The sequence below is a fragment of the Rutidosis leptorrhynchoides genome, chromosome 6 (genome assembly GCF_046630445.1).
Source record: "Rutidosis leptorrhynchoides isolate AG116_Rl617_1_P2 chromosome 6, CSIRO_AGI_Rlap_v1, whole genome shotgun sequence".
Taxonomy (NCBI): Eukaryota; Viridiplantae; Streptophyta; class Magnoliopsida; order Asterales; family Asteraceae; genus Rutidosis; species Rutidosis leptorrhynchoides.
Genome location: NC_092338.1, coordinates 345,319,090 through 345,336,196, shown reverse-complemented (window position 1 = coordinate 345,336,196; position 17,107 = coordinate 345,319,090).

Sequence of the window (17,107 nt, the reverse complement as noted above, 5' to 3'; positions counted from 1 at the left end):
ATTTTTCACACAAGGAATGATAAGCAGGTAATTTCTAACAAAAAATTTTATAAGCAACAACTTTTATCATGCAGACATGGTCGAAGTCCAGACTCACTAATGTATCCTAACAATAACCAGTTAGACACATTAATGCAAATTCTGGTTCGCTAAGACCAACGCTCTGATACCAACTGTGACGATCGCTCCAAATCCATATGGACAATACGTCATTCATTGATTTCATTGCGAGGTATTTGACCTCTATATGATACGTTTTGTAAACATTGCATTCTTTTGAAAAGGCACACCATAAATGAATATTTAAATCAAAGGTTTTCAACATCTGATGATTTCTACATATAGACAATCACTGTAAATAATAGTTTACAATAGTACTTCCGTTGACAGTACAGTCAAAATAAGATACATGGTGATGATTTGGTGAATGCAACGTTTCCTTGAAAAATATGCCATGTATGACTCCATGCACATAGCTTGTCTAACATATAAGCAAACAGCGGAAGACTTCTAGGAAACCTGAGAATAAACATGCTTCAAGTGTCAACACAAAGGTTGGTGAGTTCATAGTTTTAATATTACACATAATCCGTATATCAATGTGGATTACAAAAGTTCAGTTGTTTTATTCAAAACGTTTATCAATAGGTTTTACATAAAAGGGGGATCACAAGATTTCAGTTGTTTCATCCGAAACGTTTATCAATCGGTTCTACAAAGTTGAGAACCCTGGTAACTAAACTTTAACGTTTATAATAAGTACCCCTCGTTTAACATGCAACCAACATGTACAATACACGCAATCCAACGTGTACTAACTTCAAATAGCATACGTCTGTTTTATAGTTCAGGCTAGAGTTTCTTTCTATACCTGGAACAGACGGGGATGTCAAGCCCTATGGATCCATATACAACTATTCGCGCCCACCAGTTCTTATAACCGGCAGTTACTAGTTACCAAAGCTAAGGGATTTTCGGTTCAAACTCAGTGTAGAATTTAGTATGTACTTGTATCCATTATGTTTAAATATATCGCATGTATTCTCAGCCCAAAAATATAGATTGCAAAAGCAATTAAAAAGGGAGCAATGAAACTCACACATATAAATATTGTAAATCAGTTAATAAAGCATTTGCATGTATTCTCAGCCCAAAAATGTAGAGAGTAAAAAGGGATCTTATGAAACTCACAGTTTAATATTGATATACAGTATTGCAGGAAAGCACGTAGACGCATTGGAGATAATAAGCACGAGGTTTGATTCACAAAAATACCCCCGAATATTACCCATAACCTCCTTGGCAATAACCCATATTTTCCTTAGCTCTAGCTTTCTCGGAAACTCGTTTTGAAAAATTACTTGGACAGCACTCCGTCGTAATATTTTATGTACATTATTATTTTGGTATCGCAAAAATAATAACACTAATAATAAAAATAATAAGATTAATAATAATCTTATTAATAATAATAATAATAATAATAATAATAATAAAATAAATAAATACGGAGTAAAAATAATATATATGTGTGTGTGATTTATCTGGCCAAAACTCAAGAATTTATAGCACTTGGCCTGAAATTTTGCCTCATGCGATCGCATGGATTTTGGGCATGATGGCCATGCGATCGCATGGCCTCAATTTCCAGCTCAGAATCATTTGTCCATTTGTTTGTCGACATGATAAAATATTAATATAATATATATAATTTAAATAATTAATTATATATTATATTAAATTCACGTGCATAGTTGACTTGTAATTTTTGTTCCGATAAGTCGTACGTCATCACTCGACTTATGTCCCGGTTCCAGTTTTTCGAATGTCATTTCGTACCTTTAGAAAACTTGCATTTTACGTTTCGTATCACGTACCTTTGTCAAAATATAGTCTTAAATTATCCATAAACTATACCACTCATAGTATATCTTAAACTTTCAAATGTTTTGGTCATTTACTTCTATAAATCATCGTCTCGCTATTTGTTAATATATATATAATATATACATTTTCATTTTGAAATAGTGTTACTGTAGCAAAGTCATTTTTTTTACTGTAGCAATTCACTGTAGCAAAGTCAATTTCACTGTAGCAAATAGTGATTTTTGAAAACACTGTAGCATTTTGGGTACTGTAGCAATTTGAAAATACTGTAGCAAATTAGTATTTTACTTGTTCATCTTAAACGTTTTAGTTAACTTATCTAAATATCAATCGAATCAATGATCGAATGTTACTATCGTTTACTAAATAACTTGAAATCATATATATTCAAATAGATATATAAACCAATAAGTTTAATGTACGGTATCATGCAATTAAAACTTTGTTACGTTTTCAAGTTATAGTATATATATGTATCTGTTTACATATAATGGTTCGCGAATCGTTGAGAACAACCGAAGGGTAATTGAATAGTTCAAAATTTTGAGATTCAACTTCATAGGCTTTGCTTATTGTGTCGAAGTCATTAATCATTTAAGATTAAGTTTAAATTTAGTCGAAATTTCCGGGTCATCACAAACCTCTTCTTGTTTGTTTTTCTTTCTTCCTCATGCTTAATTTTAATTTTCATTAGGGTTTTTGTGAAAAACAAGTGTGGGGGTGTGTTTATGTGTTATTGCTCGATTTTTATTGGAAATTATGTATGCTTCACATGTTATTGCTTCGATTTTCATGCCCATTGTTCTATAATTTCATTCTTTGATTTCTAGGGTTCTTAGGTATGATTAATTGGGGGTTTTGGTTTTGTGAGTTAAATTGATATGTTTTGAATGTTGTATGATTGTTAGCTGCGTATGATTACCATGAATTCATGTTTAAATTGTCTAGATTTTGATTTTGAATTCTAGGGTTCATGTGTAATTGAGGATTTTGACTTGGTTGACTAGGTTTGACTCAGTTGACTTTTAGGATTATGTTTATCATGTGTTGATGATATGTATGCTTTAACTACATGTTTTGATTGTTGAATTAATTGGTTAAAGTTACATATATTGTTGAGAAGATGAAGTTTTTGAATTGAGTCATGTTAGATTGATTTATTTAGTTGAAGTTACATAATTACTATGAGGATTGTCATGATGATTAATGATGTTACATGGTTTTGTATTTATGAAAGTTGGGAAATTTGTTCTAAGTGCATGATAGTTGTTGGAGTCTTATATGATTTATGCTTTTGGAATGTTTTTAAGTGACCATTGACATTATGTGCCTTAGGTATGGTTTTGAAAGAATGCAGGTTATCACTAACGCTAACATGTCCTTTGGGATATATCTTTTTGTTTGTCATTGTATGTGCTTTTTAGACAGGAGGACGTGGTAATGCTAGGGGTGCTTCAAGTTCCGGTGCTGCAGCCGGTGCAGCTGAGGAGGTTCAACCGCAACCTCCAATTCCTCAAACAGAGTTACATGTGAATTTACGGTTTAATGGTCGATCGGATGTTATTAAGCAAAGAAAGGCGGATGTTCAAGAATTGATTCAGAAAGAATTTGAACCACATCGGGTGGTTGATTGGAATGTTTTGCAAAGGGGAGGTTTACATGCTACGGTTATGGAGTATTTGCAGTTGGAATGGCGCAGTAATGTGTATAATGATTGGGTTGCTTTCTTTGGGATTCATGAAGTAGTTTACCTGGAGTTGGTTATTGAATTTTACGCTACATATGTGATGAATCTTCACCCTGAAAACGTTGATGATCCAGCGTTTATGACTTTTCGTTTGGGTGGGGTTAACCGCTCTATGTCATTATTTCAGTTGGCTACTTGTTTGGGAATTTATACCGATGAAGAACGCACACGAGTTAGTTTTCGAGATTATCTTTGGGGTGCTGAAAGGGTAATTGATATGATTGATCCTCGTGAATTTGATGCAGCTAGAGTTTGGGGGGATATTGCTTCTGATTCTGAATGGAGCCCGAGTAACTGTCCTTGTGTTCATATCATGGATCTCGCTCTTCGTGCAATTCAACGAATGGTTGCGCATACTATTACACATCGACGAAGTGGGAAAGAGAAGGTCTCTTTACCTGACCTTTGGTATGTGAACCAATTCCGAACCAAGACACCTACTTCGGTTGCTTATGGAGTGGCTTATTTTCTTAAACATCAGGGTAGTGGACTTCGTTCTGCGGGAAGTCCGATTCGAGGTGGTCATTTTATCACGAGGATTGCATCAGTTTTTGAGATTGATAGATCGGATATGGAGCGAATTATTACTGAGGCGGTTGTGTTAGGAGAAAATATTTTTCGAGGAGCAAGAGTAATATCTATTGAGCATGGTCAGGTTATTCCATATAGAGTTCGTCGTCGTCATCCCCGAGATGCGCAGGGTTCACAGGAGGAGGATGAAGAGATGGCCGAGGGTGGTCAAGATGCGGGTCAAAGTGTCGGGGGTCAACGTTTTACAAACCAGGATTTAATGGAACAGATGCATAATATGCAGCTTTATAATGAGGAAACCCGAGCACGCTCGGAAAGTCAGATTGCATATGGCATTAGTGAGGTTACGTATCATCACGATTGGCATCGACACAACATGGAGCTTGTTTCTCCTAATACCATCTTTACTCCTTATGGCACTCGTGTTCCATGGACTCCGGAGTCGACAGGTCCTTATCGGGTGTATGATCGCACAGTAGCTCAGGAAGTTTGGGAGGATATGGTCCGACGAAGAGGAGCAGGTTCTAGTTCTTGATATGATGAAGGTAACCAGGGAGGTCAGTCAGGTAGTGGAGGTCCTTATGGTGGGCAGTATGATGGATCTTATGGTGGGTATAACCCTTGGTGATTGGATGCGGTGGTGATCGTGTGGTGACAAGAAAAACAAAACTTTTTAATTTCGTTTATTAGTTTTTATTTTGGATAACTGTAATCTTAATTAGGATGATGGTAGTTGTTAGTGTTTAAACTTAATACTTTGGATTTTTAATGGGGCGTTTCGGTACCGTGGTGGTACCACCCCATTAGTTATGGTTTATGGTATGTATGTTTCGTTTCAGGTTCCACGGTGGTTATGCTTTAATTTTTCAAAGTCTGGCATTAAGTTCAGCACCTTACTTGATTATGATGTTTTGGTGATCGAGTGGATGCCGATGTTCTTATGCTGGCAGTAAGTTCAGCGCCATCGTGCACCGTCTTTCCGCGATCTACGGATCTAAAAATCCGGGTTTTTCTTTTCCCTTTTTCACTATTTTGTCCTCTCGAATTTATTTTTGATTTTCTGATTTCATGTAAATGAGGGCATTCCATGATCTTAAGTGTGGGGGGAGAGATAAATTCTCGCGGATTTTTGAAATTTTTGCATGTTTTAATTGCCTAGTGGTCAAAATTTTTGGAATTTTTAAACTTTTTAAGGTTATGATTGAGATGTTTACCCATGAGAGCACCCGTAGTGATTAGGGATTGACTTGAAATTTTTGGTTTTGGCCAGTGAGGTTTATTAGTTTTAAGCAAATTGTTAGTGGTTTGTTATTTATTAAGGACCTTTTTGACCATGACTTAGGAATTTTGAGTATATAAGTGCTTGAGGAAAGACAATTGATGAAAGGTGAAAGTTGAAAAGGGATAAATGTTAGATAAATTTGGTTAAAAATGTTAAAAATTTAATCTTATTTAATCTAGTTTAGTATTTGTTTCAAAGATGACAATGCAACTTTTTTGTGTCAAGAAATGAAGAATAACGGTATTTAGGGCTTTAGGGTAAAATGCGAGAAAAATGGTTTAATTAGAGATTAGGATATAAATGGCTTCGTATTTTGTGTTTATGGCCTTTTGACTCTCTTAAAGAAGTGTTATACTCATAAGTGCTAGGTATGTAAGCTTGAAGAGGAAAAATCACAAATCTCTGACTCCAATGGACCCTTTAAGGGGTGGCTATTACCGACTATGGTGTGAATGGTATTGCTTTATGTCATGAGTTAAAGACTTCCTACAACAAATCATTCATCATCATCGATCACATCATTATCCATCCGTTACATCATACATTGCGGGTTCTACAAAGTCACAAATTGAAGACGGGGAAGACATTCAAAGAGAGTACTATTGTTAAAAAAAAATGAAAAAAAGAAAGAAAAAATGCTTATGAGATCCGAGCTTAAGTAGTAGTTTCTAAGACTCGAGCTGATAGATCCTTTGGGGTGCTAGATCACCTAACCACCTAAGACCTTTTTCCGGTTTGGGATCGGTTGGTTGAAGGTTCGCTACACGGGTCAAGGACGTTACTATCTCAAGGCAAGGTGATCATCTTTAGGTACTCGTCTCATAATTATGCAGCAGTGATTATCTTTGGCTCATGATGTGGGAAATGCCTAGTAAGACTAGACCTTGGGAAGAGTTACCTTTGCGGGGTACTTTGGATAAGAGAGATGTGACCAGTATGTGGATAGCTTGCATATTTAGAAATTATCAGCATGAAATGGAATCAAGAGAGTTAAAAAGTTAAACGGATTTCCCTACATAAACACAGGTATGAATCTATTTATAACTGGATCTTTGATTAAATTGTGAAGTATTGGTATTTGCAATAGCGCCTTAAATATTGTTAGTAGGCTATTTTGATGCGAATAAGGGTCATGTTACAAATACTAAACCTTATAACGTAAGATTGTTTTTATCATTTGTAATCATTTTACACCAATTGTATTTGAATGTTTATTGGTGATTAGTTATTGAGGTTGGAAAGTAGGTCTTAAGGGTTGATTGATGCAAAGAAAAGAAGGATATTGAAAGCCTAGTAATGTGATTTTTAGGGAAAGTTAAGTGAAAAGAGTTTAGGCTTTGAGATGAAAGGTTTTTGTTAAGAAGTAAAGTTATGGAAATTTTTGGAGTTTGAGTTCTCAACACAAATTGTCTTTACATCTCAATTCATGACCTAGAAAAAAAATGTTTATTGACATCATCAAACTTTAGGATATTATTGAGGAATTTTTTGCGATAATGGCCACTTAGGATATTATTTTTGAAATGTGTTTGAATGAAAATGGGGGGAAGAAGTGGGGTGCGTTTGATGGTTTGTATGTTGTTTTTTTTTATATATAAGTGACAGGAATGTGAGGAATTGTTTTGTGAGGAAATAAGCTTATTCGTGAAAAGATGAAGAGTACGAGAGCTTATGGAAGATTGGCTTGAATCTTGCGAAATTTTGTTGAAGATTATACGTACAGTTATTGGTTCGAGATTGACTTGCTTGAGGACAAGCAAGGTTCAAGTGTGGGGGATTTTGATAACGCCATTTTCATACATATATTTTGGGCGTTATCTTGTTCCATTTGCTAGTATTTTGAAGACTTTAATGGAGATATCGAGTTATTTGAGTTTAAAATGAAGAAAGTGTCAAGATATGGTTCGTTGGCTCATTATTGTTGATTTTATTGAAGATATAGCCAAAACGAAGTTAGAGTTGAAGATAAATGTGCCTCGGGTGAAAAAATCGGTTTCCATCGCTTCAGGATGAGGTTTATCGCGTTTTGGTCATCGTGATACGTGACAAAGTGCATCAGAACACGACATGGAAAAAAGGGCATTCTGACCAATCTGTCGCGTCTGAGTATGCTATATCGCCTCCCAGTTCATCGCGGATTGCGATGGTATGTCGCGGAACGCGACATGAGTCGGTTTCAGCTGTTTTTCCAGATTCTATAAATAGACGAATTTTACCCCAATTTAGGGTATGCAGTTTTTATTACGAATTTTCTTCCACAGCAACATTAGTTACGAATTTCTTTGTCTTTCTTTCATTATTTTACAAGGGTTTAAGCTACAATATCATTCTTGGTTAGTTTAATCCTTGTATTAACTTTTATTACTTTTATTGATTTGTTCTTCATTCAATTCAATGATTATGTTTAATTGTTCTTCTTATTTATTTGTTCTTTGTTTTACCATGAGTAGCTAAATATTTAGTATTCACTTAGATGCATGAACCTAGGTGATGGATTGCGATCTTTTGGTTAATAACAATTAATTAAAATTACACAAGTTTATGTCTAGCTAAGATCCACCGTTAATAAAGCTTATTGATTGTTAGATCACGGAAGTTATTGATTAACTAACGACAGTTAAATTGATTAATAGCTTTTACTAGATTATTGAACGTGAATAATTTAGGAATACGTGAGATTTTATGAGGGACACCGATAATAAAATTAATCGTATAGTGGTTGAGCTTGAAATTAGTGGCAATAATTGTGAGGTTATAAGGGACACCAAACCAACCTAAGTTAGATTGTAATCTTGAGTAATATCATTGTGAATTGGTTAGTAACTCTAGGTTAACGACAGTTATACTTAGGTTATTAGTCTTAAACTGTAGGAATCGACAGATAAATACAGTGTCACATCATCGTAATTGTTTACTTAACGAGTTTAAACGAGCAATCCTAGCCTAGGGAATTGTAGCTAAGTGGATACCTTTGCTTCTTATTGAATTAAGTTTAATTTACTTTCGCGTTTAATCAGTTTTACAACAAAACCCCCCTTTTAAATCTTAGAATAATTAATAGTTCAAGTTTTCAATTACCTGCTCCCTGTGGAACGAATTGGTCAAATACTTGTTTAATTACTACACGAACTTGTTATAGTTGCCTGTATTGTGTGATAATCGATATGTATTTAGCTAATAATTTAGAGTACGAAATTACACATCATATGTTATATATATTTATTTTATATGTATTTAAAATGATTAAAATCTATACATTTAGTTATTTATATATATATATATATATATATATATATATATATATATATATATATATATATATATATATATATATATATATATATATTTAGTATTATATTAAAAATATCAAATTTGTTGTATGTAAGTATTTATATAAGGAATGTTAATATGTCTTATATATAGTTATATGGAATATTAATATAATTGTAGTATATGTAATAAGTATGTTTTATGTACCAAATATTTATTTGTTAAAAATGATATTTTTGATATTAATGATTTACTAGTAATAGTCTTACCAATAATAATTTTATTAATAACGATAGTACTAATAATAAAATGATAATGATAATAATATCAATACATATGTTAATAATGATTCTAATAATACTAATAAGTACATAATGATACTAATACTAATATTAGTAATAATAATAATAGTTTGTATTATTTTGATAATAATAATAATCATATTTGAAATCTTATTTATGATAAATAATAATTGGTAACTAATACTTATTTTAGTAATAATAATGATAACAACTATAATACTTGTTTTAATACAATCATTAATAATAATAATAATACTAATGATAATTATAATACTTTTTGATATAATCCTAATGATAATAATTTTAACCTTTATAATAACAATAATAATAAATGATCTATAATCTTGAATTAGTAGCAATAACAATAATAATAAGTATATTACTAATAATAATAACAATATCAGCAAATAATAATAATAATAATAATAATAATAATAATAATAATAATAATAATAATAATAATAATAATAATAATAATAACAACAATAATAATAATAATAATAATAATAATAATAATAATAATAATAATAATAATAATAATAAAAATAATAATAATAATAATAATAATATTAAAGAAAAAACTACCTCATGTAAGTAGGCTTTAAAAAAAAAGAATGCCACAAGCAGGGATCGAACCTAAGACCTCTCGAATACCCGACACATGCCTTAACCATCCATCCATCCTTACAATTCTGTTTTAAAATCCAGACTAAAAGTTTATAACCCATTTACACTGGTCTCCTTCTTCTTCTTCATTTTCAATTTCCATTCGAATGACAACTAAATTCCTAATCTTCACTAATTATCTGCTGTAACACCTAAACGATGTATAAATGTGATATCAATTAACAGAAAAAAATAAAATAAAGGAGCAACAGCAGCCTGCCTGCTCGTCGTGGTTTATAAAAAAAAAAATAACATTGATTTTGAATTTGATAGCATTTTGGTTAAAGATTACAACACAAACTACCCTTCAAATCATTCATATAATCTTCCTCAATCATCAATTGAATTATAAACATATCCCTGGCTTCAAATTTCTTCAAGAACACTATAGTTTGACTTTCTAACTTTGAGCTTTGACTCAAAAATTCGTCTTTGTTAAATCGAATTAGAATATGGGATTGTACACACACATTCACGACCAGAAGAAGAAAAGATCTACAATTTTACTTTCCTTCAATTTGATCCGAATCAATTTAATGATAAAATGGGTTCGGTTTTATGAGACAGAGAAGAAACAGAATAAAATAAAAAAAAATATCAAGAACCCAAATGATTTATCAATCTGTATAAGAAAATTAAACGATGCAGTTTATACGATTGATTCCAAAATGATAATTGATAAAAGTCCTCAAGTAGGGTTGATGATAGTTGACAGCAAAGAAAAAAAATCACGAGCAGAATAATAGAAGGCAGGAAAAAAAATAAATCTGATAGGAGTAAGTGAGTACGCGTAATTTATGTCTTTTTTTATTTTATCTATTTTATATTCAATTAATATTAATAATTAATAATCATATTAATATTAATAATAATAATAATAATAATAATAATAATAATAATAATAATAATAATAATAATAATAATAATAATAATAATAATGCTTATCTTTATAATATTAATACAAATTCCTATTATATACTTGTATATAACCACTTATCTATTTGTATATATCTAAATTTATTTTTATATTCTTGTATTTGTATATCTTATATATTTATATAATTATATTTATATATCAATCTCAAATACAACAATAATAATAATACAATTACTAGTAATAGTAATACTGATAACTAATGACAATAATATAAGATGATAACAATAATAATAATAATAATATGTATAATTCTTAATAATAATTATACTAACAATAATTTTAATATTAATACTTGATAATAACAATAATAACTGATAATATTTAAATTAAAATTACAATATATACATAAAACTAATATTGATAATGATATTAGTATTAATACTGAAAGTAGTAATAAGGTCATTATGACAATTATATTTTTGACTTGTTTTTATATTTTTTATATATACAAATTATTAATTATGTAATATTTAATATATATATATATATATATATATATATATATATATATATAGTAACTTATATTGAGTATAAATTCTTATATATATTACAATATAATAATAACTATTAATAGAAATCATATATATACATATAGATTCATTATAATATCATATATATATTCAGACATATTCTTTTTACTTGTACATAATTATTCTTTTTATTATTTTACATTTTTAATTCTAATTAATTGAAGTGTATCCCATTTATTCAAAATATTATATATACTCTTATATTTATATTTATATAAATATATTTACATTTATACTTATATACAATTGTTCGTGAATCGTCGAGAATAATCAAGGTTTAAATGAATCCATCTAAACAGTTCAAAATTTTTGTGACTCAACATTACAGACTTTGCTTATCGTCTCAAAATCAAATAAAGATCAAGTTTAAATTTGGTCAAAAATTCCCGGGTCGCCACAGTACCTACCCGTTAAAGAAATTTCGCCCCAAAATTTGAGTGAGGTGGTAATGGCTAACAATAAAAATGTTTTCATGACGAATATGAGTTGATAAATAGAGTTTTATCATCATTGAGTAATATGGATAAAACAATTCGATTACGTGAAGAGTATGAGTGAAGCTATCACAAAAGAGTGAAATGAGTAATTGCAGATTTGACTTAACCGGTGACGTAGTCACGGTTGATTTCCGAAATTCAAGGGATTTAAAGATAATCTTCGAAATCTATAAGATTCGATTCTTCGGGATTTAAGGGATTTATGATCTCTTTAATTAAATACGATTATCTGCCTCGATTGTTTTGTCTGATATTCCCATTATAAATTAAACTTTTTTTTTCGTTCCATTATTTTCATCATTCATATACTTTCTTTCTTAGTTCATACATCTAAAAATTGTAACAATGCTTAAATCCAGTTCTGATCATTGTTCTTATTCTGACTATCGTATCTGTCATTCTTCTTTTCCATTTACTACCGGAGGAATTTTTTTTCTTCTACTTCGCCCTTGGGGTTATAATGTTTTTAATTCTCCCGTATCTTTATGTTGCGATAAACATTGATATACACGGTTTGTAATTTATGTGCTGTTATCGGGCTTTATATTTTCTCTTATATTTCGAAACTCTTTGCCTTTTTATTCTCTTCTCAACTCTAAGTCAAGCGAATAATGGTCCAGAATTTGTAGATATGAAATTCGGAATGAACATAGTTAATGTTCTAAGAAAGAGATTGTAATAGCACGATCTTGATTGGTTAATTTACCAGAATTCCAGAGAAAAGATAGAACTATCAAGAAAATATGTTCCTGATTTGTTTATAGATTAGATAGAATGTAAGAGTAATGTAACATTGCACATGATGACGTTATGATCTGTGAATCATCACGTTCCATTTAAAACTCAGCATGACCTACTGTAATATAATCGCGTTGATCAAGTGTCATTATATTATACTAACTCATGCATCAATTCCCAACACTTCTCCAGAATTCATTCATAATTTATTCTTAGATGTTACAGAATATTGAAAACTAAAACAGTTTTCAATATGATGTAATACAAATAGCACGAAGAGGTATATAATTTTGGACAAAAATATTTTTGAAAATATCTTCAGAAATATCGAAGATATTTATGATGATATTTTGGAATTTCTAAGATCGAAGGATGATGAAGAAAGATTTTCCACAAGATTTAATATAACTTCGGAGCAAGATAATTGCTGAAGATTTCAGCAGGCATCGAATCATTTGGATTCTTTGAAGGCAAATTTAGTCTTTGTGATTTGTCCACGGCTTCCTTCATAGTTTCGTATAATCCAGTTTTCGGTACTAAATTTTCTATTGAGTGTTTCCAACACTCCATTCTTTATCATCAAATTTTCGACTGTTAAAGTCGTGTACAGTTTTTGCTGCTGTATTCAGCTTTTTCAGAATTTGGAGTATTGATTTGTAGACTGGGTGCTTTTCAGAATTTCAGAATGAAAGATCATAATTCTAAGAGTTAAAACTTATATGTATACATATAACTGTTGATGTAGAAACGTTGAGAGATTCAAAATACAGATTTGCTGATTCCTGGTAATTGGTAAGGTCATTCTCGTTATAAGACGTGGATGAGTATATGAAAAGGTTTTAACGAACAAATATAATGGTTTTTTGGAGAGACTTAAGCCGATGAGTAATGAAGTTGCTGGTAAGTTTCTGCTAATGGGTGAGATATAAACGGTTCCCCAGTAACGTTGACGAAAGGTAAACTTATATATCAAGGTTATAATAAGACTAATCTGAATGAAAGTCGAAGTTGATTTGCTGGAGCTGTGACAAATTTGACTAATTTGAAAAGGAAATGCAAAGTTATTTTCGGTAATAACAACGCCAGAGGAGCTAACACGGATACATGTTAAACGTTTACTCAGTTTCCGAGAGTTTTTCAGGTGAATAACTATATGCATCAATCTTTTCTTCCGTAGATGAAGTGCGGTTGATTCATCCTCTCGATTGAGGTGTTTTCAAGAATCATGAAAGGTTTGAACGCAGATTGTAATCGTCAAGATACAAATGAGGTTTAAGATGAAATCAAGTGGCAAACTTGAAAAATTGTTTAGTTTCATATGTTATAATCAATATTTTAATTCATTTTAATTGTCCAATCTTGGTAGTCCACAGTCACTAACTCAATAATTCATATATAGTTTATAATATTCGAATTAATTAATACGTATCGTGACCCGTGTACATGTCTCAGACTCGATCACAACTCAAATTATATATATTATTATAGAATCAACCTCAACCCTTTTTAGCTAACTCGGTCATTACTGCATATAGAGTGTCTATGGTTATTCCAAATAATATATATAGATGCGTCGATATGATATGTCAAAACCTTGTATACGTGTCCCGATATTTAAAGTGCGTAAAATAAATTACAGAAATTAAATGACGATAAATAAAATTGCTATAATTTAAATTGCGATAAATAAATTGCGATAAATAAATGTAATCAGTTAGCTAGGAACAGTTAGCGTGGATTCTTAACAAAAATTTTCTCATAGTTAATTTGTATGTTTCTAACAAATTTTATTTTGTCCAATGTTTTCTTCATTATGCCACTTGTTGGATTCTGATAAATCAAAATCCAAATATGAAATTGAATGGAAATGGTTATTCTGTGGTGAACGAATATGTATATCGGTGGATGTAAGTAGGATAGTAAATGACCGTTGAATCAGATTTGAAGAATGTACAATGTAACTTATTAATGTGAAATCTAAATATTCCTCGGGTATTACCTACCCGTTAATATATTTTCACCATTAACAGTTTGTACAAAAGAACATTTAATTACAATCTTTATAAAAATATACTTACATTTATATTTTCTTCAGATGTAATCATGGATTTATAGGTATCGATTGTTAAATCGTTGATGAAAAATGTGAATGATAACATATGTGAATTAATTATGATAGAAGCCCTTTTAAAGCTTCTTTTATTTTTCTTGGGTATTACCTACCCGTTAAAAAATTCACACGTCATAGTTAATATGTAAAGAATTTTGATTACGATCTCGAGATATACATAAATATATATACATATATCTTTTAATCGTGAACATAAAGTAATGAATTAATATTTCATAATTCATCATTCCCGGTACTCTTCGATGTCTGTAGTGCTTACGGAGCTTGTGGTGATGGAAGTGATGCTGGTGCTGGTGGTGTTGCTGTTGGTACTGCTTGTGGTACCTGCGTAGTAGATGCAAGCCTAGCTTCCAAATCGAACACCATCACCTCCAAGGTTTCTACTTTACGCTCGAGTCTATGAATTAGTTCTACCCATTCTTCCGTAAAGTTTGTCAATTCTTGATATTTAGTTCGAAGTCTTCTAACTTCTTCTAATAATCCTATCTGATTAGAATTCGGGAGTAGAGGACGAATACTATCTTTAATGACATCGATTCGACCTTCGAGGCAGAAAATCCGTGCGAAAAGAGTGAAAACGGTATTACGAACAGGTTCGCCGGTAAGCGGATCGAGCACTCCGACGTTAGGTGGTAAGTTCGGTTCGTGATATGGAGTACCTTCTTCATTTTTCCATAGGGTAAGTATTTCGGGAACCCATCCCCACTTTCTAAAGAAGTCACGGTAGTTGATCGGTTGGTGCGCTCCCGTCACGCTGTCTTCGGAGTCAGAGGAACTTGGTCGATTCGTAGAGGCCATCTTATGCGATCCCAGAAAGATTTTTGGTATGAAAAGTTTAGTGACAGTAATTAATAGTTGGATGGTATTCTCAATGCATAATATGCATAGATATATATAGTACCAGGATCCCTTCAATTACGGAGAAATTTACGGGAGATATCAGGTAAAGTTTACCGTAATAGATACGTTAAGATATGAATTTGTCTATACACTATCTATGCAATTAAGGCAGAAGGATGTGTCTAGACTTAGGAATGATAAGCAGGTAATTTCCTACTGATGATAAGTAGATGATTTCCTACTAGAAATGATAAGCAAAACTTTTGACATGCAGACACGGTCGAAGTCCAGACTCATTAATGCATCCTAACAACTATCAGTTAGACACACTAATGCAAGACCTGGTTCGCTAAGACTACCGCTCTGATACCAACTTTCATACAGTTGGGGACAACCACCGTCCCACCCAGTGCCTTTCCAGCTAACCGCCTGGTGACCACTGAGTGTACCTCAGATACTGATTTTAGGGCCTGCCTCTCGGCAAGGAGTAAGAGTCAATTCTTCTTCACAGGTAACACTGTGAGAACCTCTTTTACGACTAACCCGCACCAACGACCTTAAACAAGCTCTGATACCAACTTTCATGACCCGTCCTAATCCATCTGGATGAATACATTAAATTTGGTTACATCGCGAGGTACTTGACTTCTATATGATACATTTTTACAAACATTGCATTCATTTTTAAAAGACAAACTTTCATTACATCGAAAGTTAACGGCATGCATACCATTTCATAATATATCAAACTATAATTGACTTAGCATTAATCTTGATGAACTCGACAACTCGAATGCAACATCTTTTAAAATATGTCATGAATGACTCCAAGTAATATCTCTAATATGAGCAAATGCACAACGGAAGATTTCTTTCATACCTGAGAATAAACATGCTTTCAAGTGTCAACAAAAAGATTGGTGAGTTCATTAGTTTATCATAATCAATCATTTCCATAATTTTAATAGACCACAAGATCCTCATTTTTCATAAATAACATTACACTCGCAAGTGTATAAAATCCATTCGTATGATGAACACCTGGTAACCGGCATTAACATAATGCATATAGAATATCCCCCGCATACTCGCAAGTATGCCATAAATATTGGCAATCGCAATCACCATTTAAATCGAAGTACTAAAGCATTCCTAATTCCAGAATGGGGTTTGTTAGGACCATAGAGCTATCTTTAGGATTCGCGTCAATTAGTGGCCATTTCCCTAATTCTTAGGTTACCAGACTTGAAGGGGCGATATTCGGTATAGTAATTCAACCATGGAATGTAGTTTCAAGTACTTGTGTCTATTTCGTCAAACATTTATAAAAGCAGCGCATGTATTCTCAGTCTCAAAAATATATATTGCAAAAGCATTTAAATAGGGAGCAAATGAAACTCACCGTACTGTATTTTGTAGTAAAAATACATATGACGATATTGAACAATGCAGGGTTGGCCTCGGATTCACGAACCTATATCAATTGTATATCTATTAAAACATATAATGGAAATCACATAATTTCCTTTATTAATTATATATTATTTATGTGTTTGTAGTTTATATACTTTATATTAAATTCCACTTAAAATTATATACTTATATTATATCCTAGAGTATATGTTATATATATTTATTTTATATGTATTTAAAATGATTAAAATCTATACATCTAGTTATTTATATATATATATATATATATATATATATATATATATATATAGTATTATATTAAAAATATCAAATTTG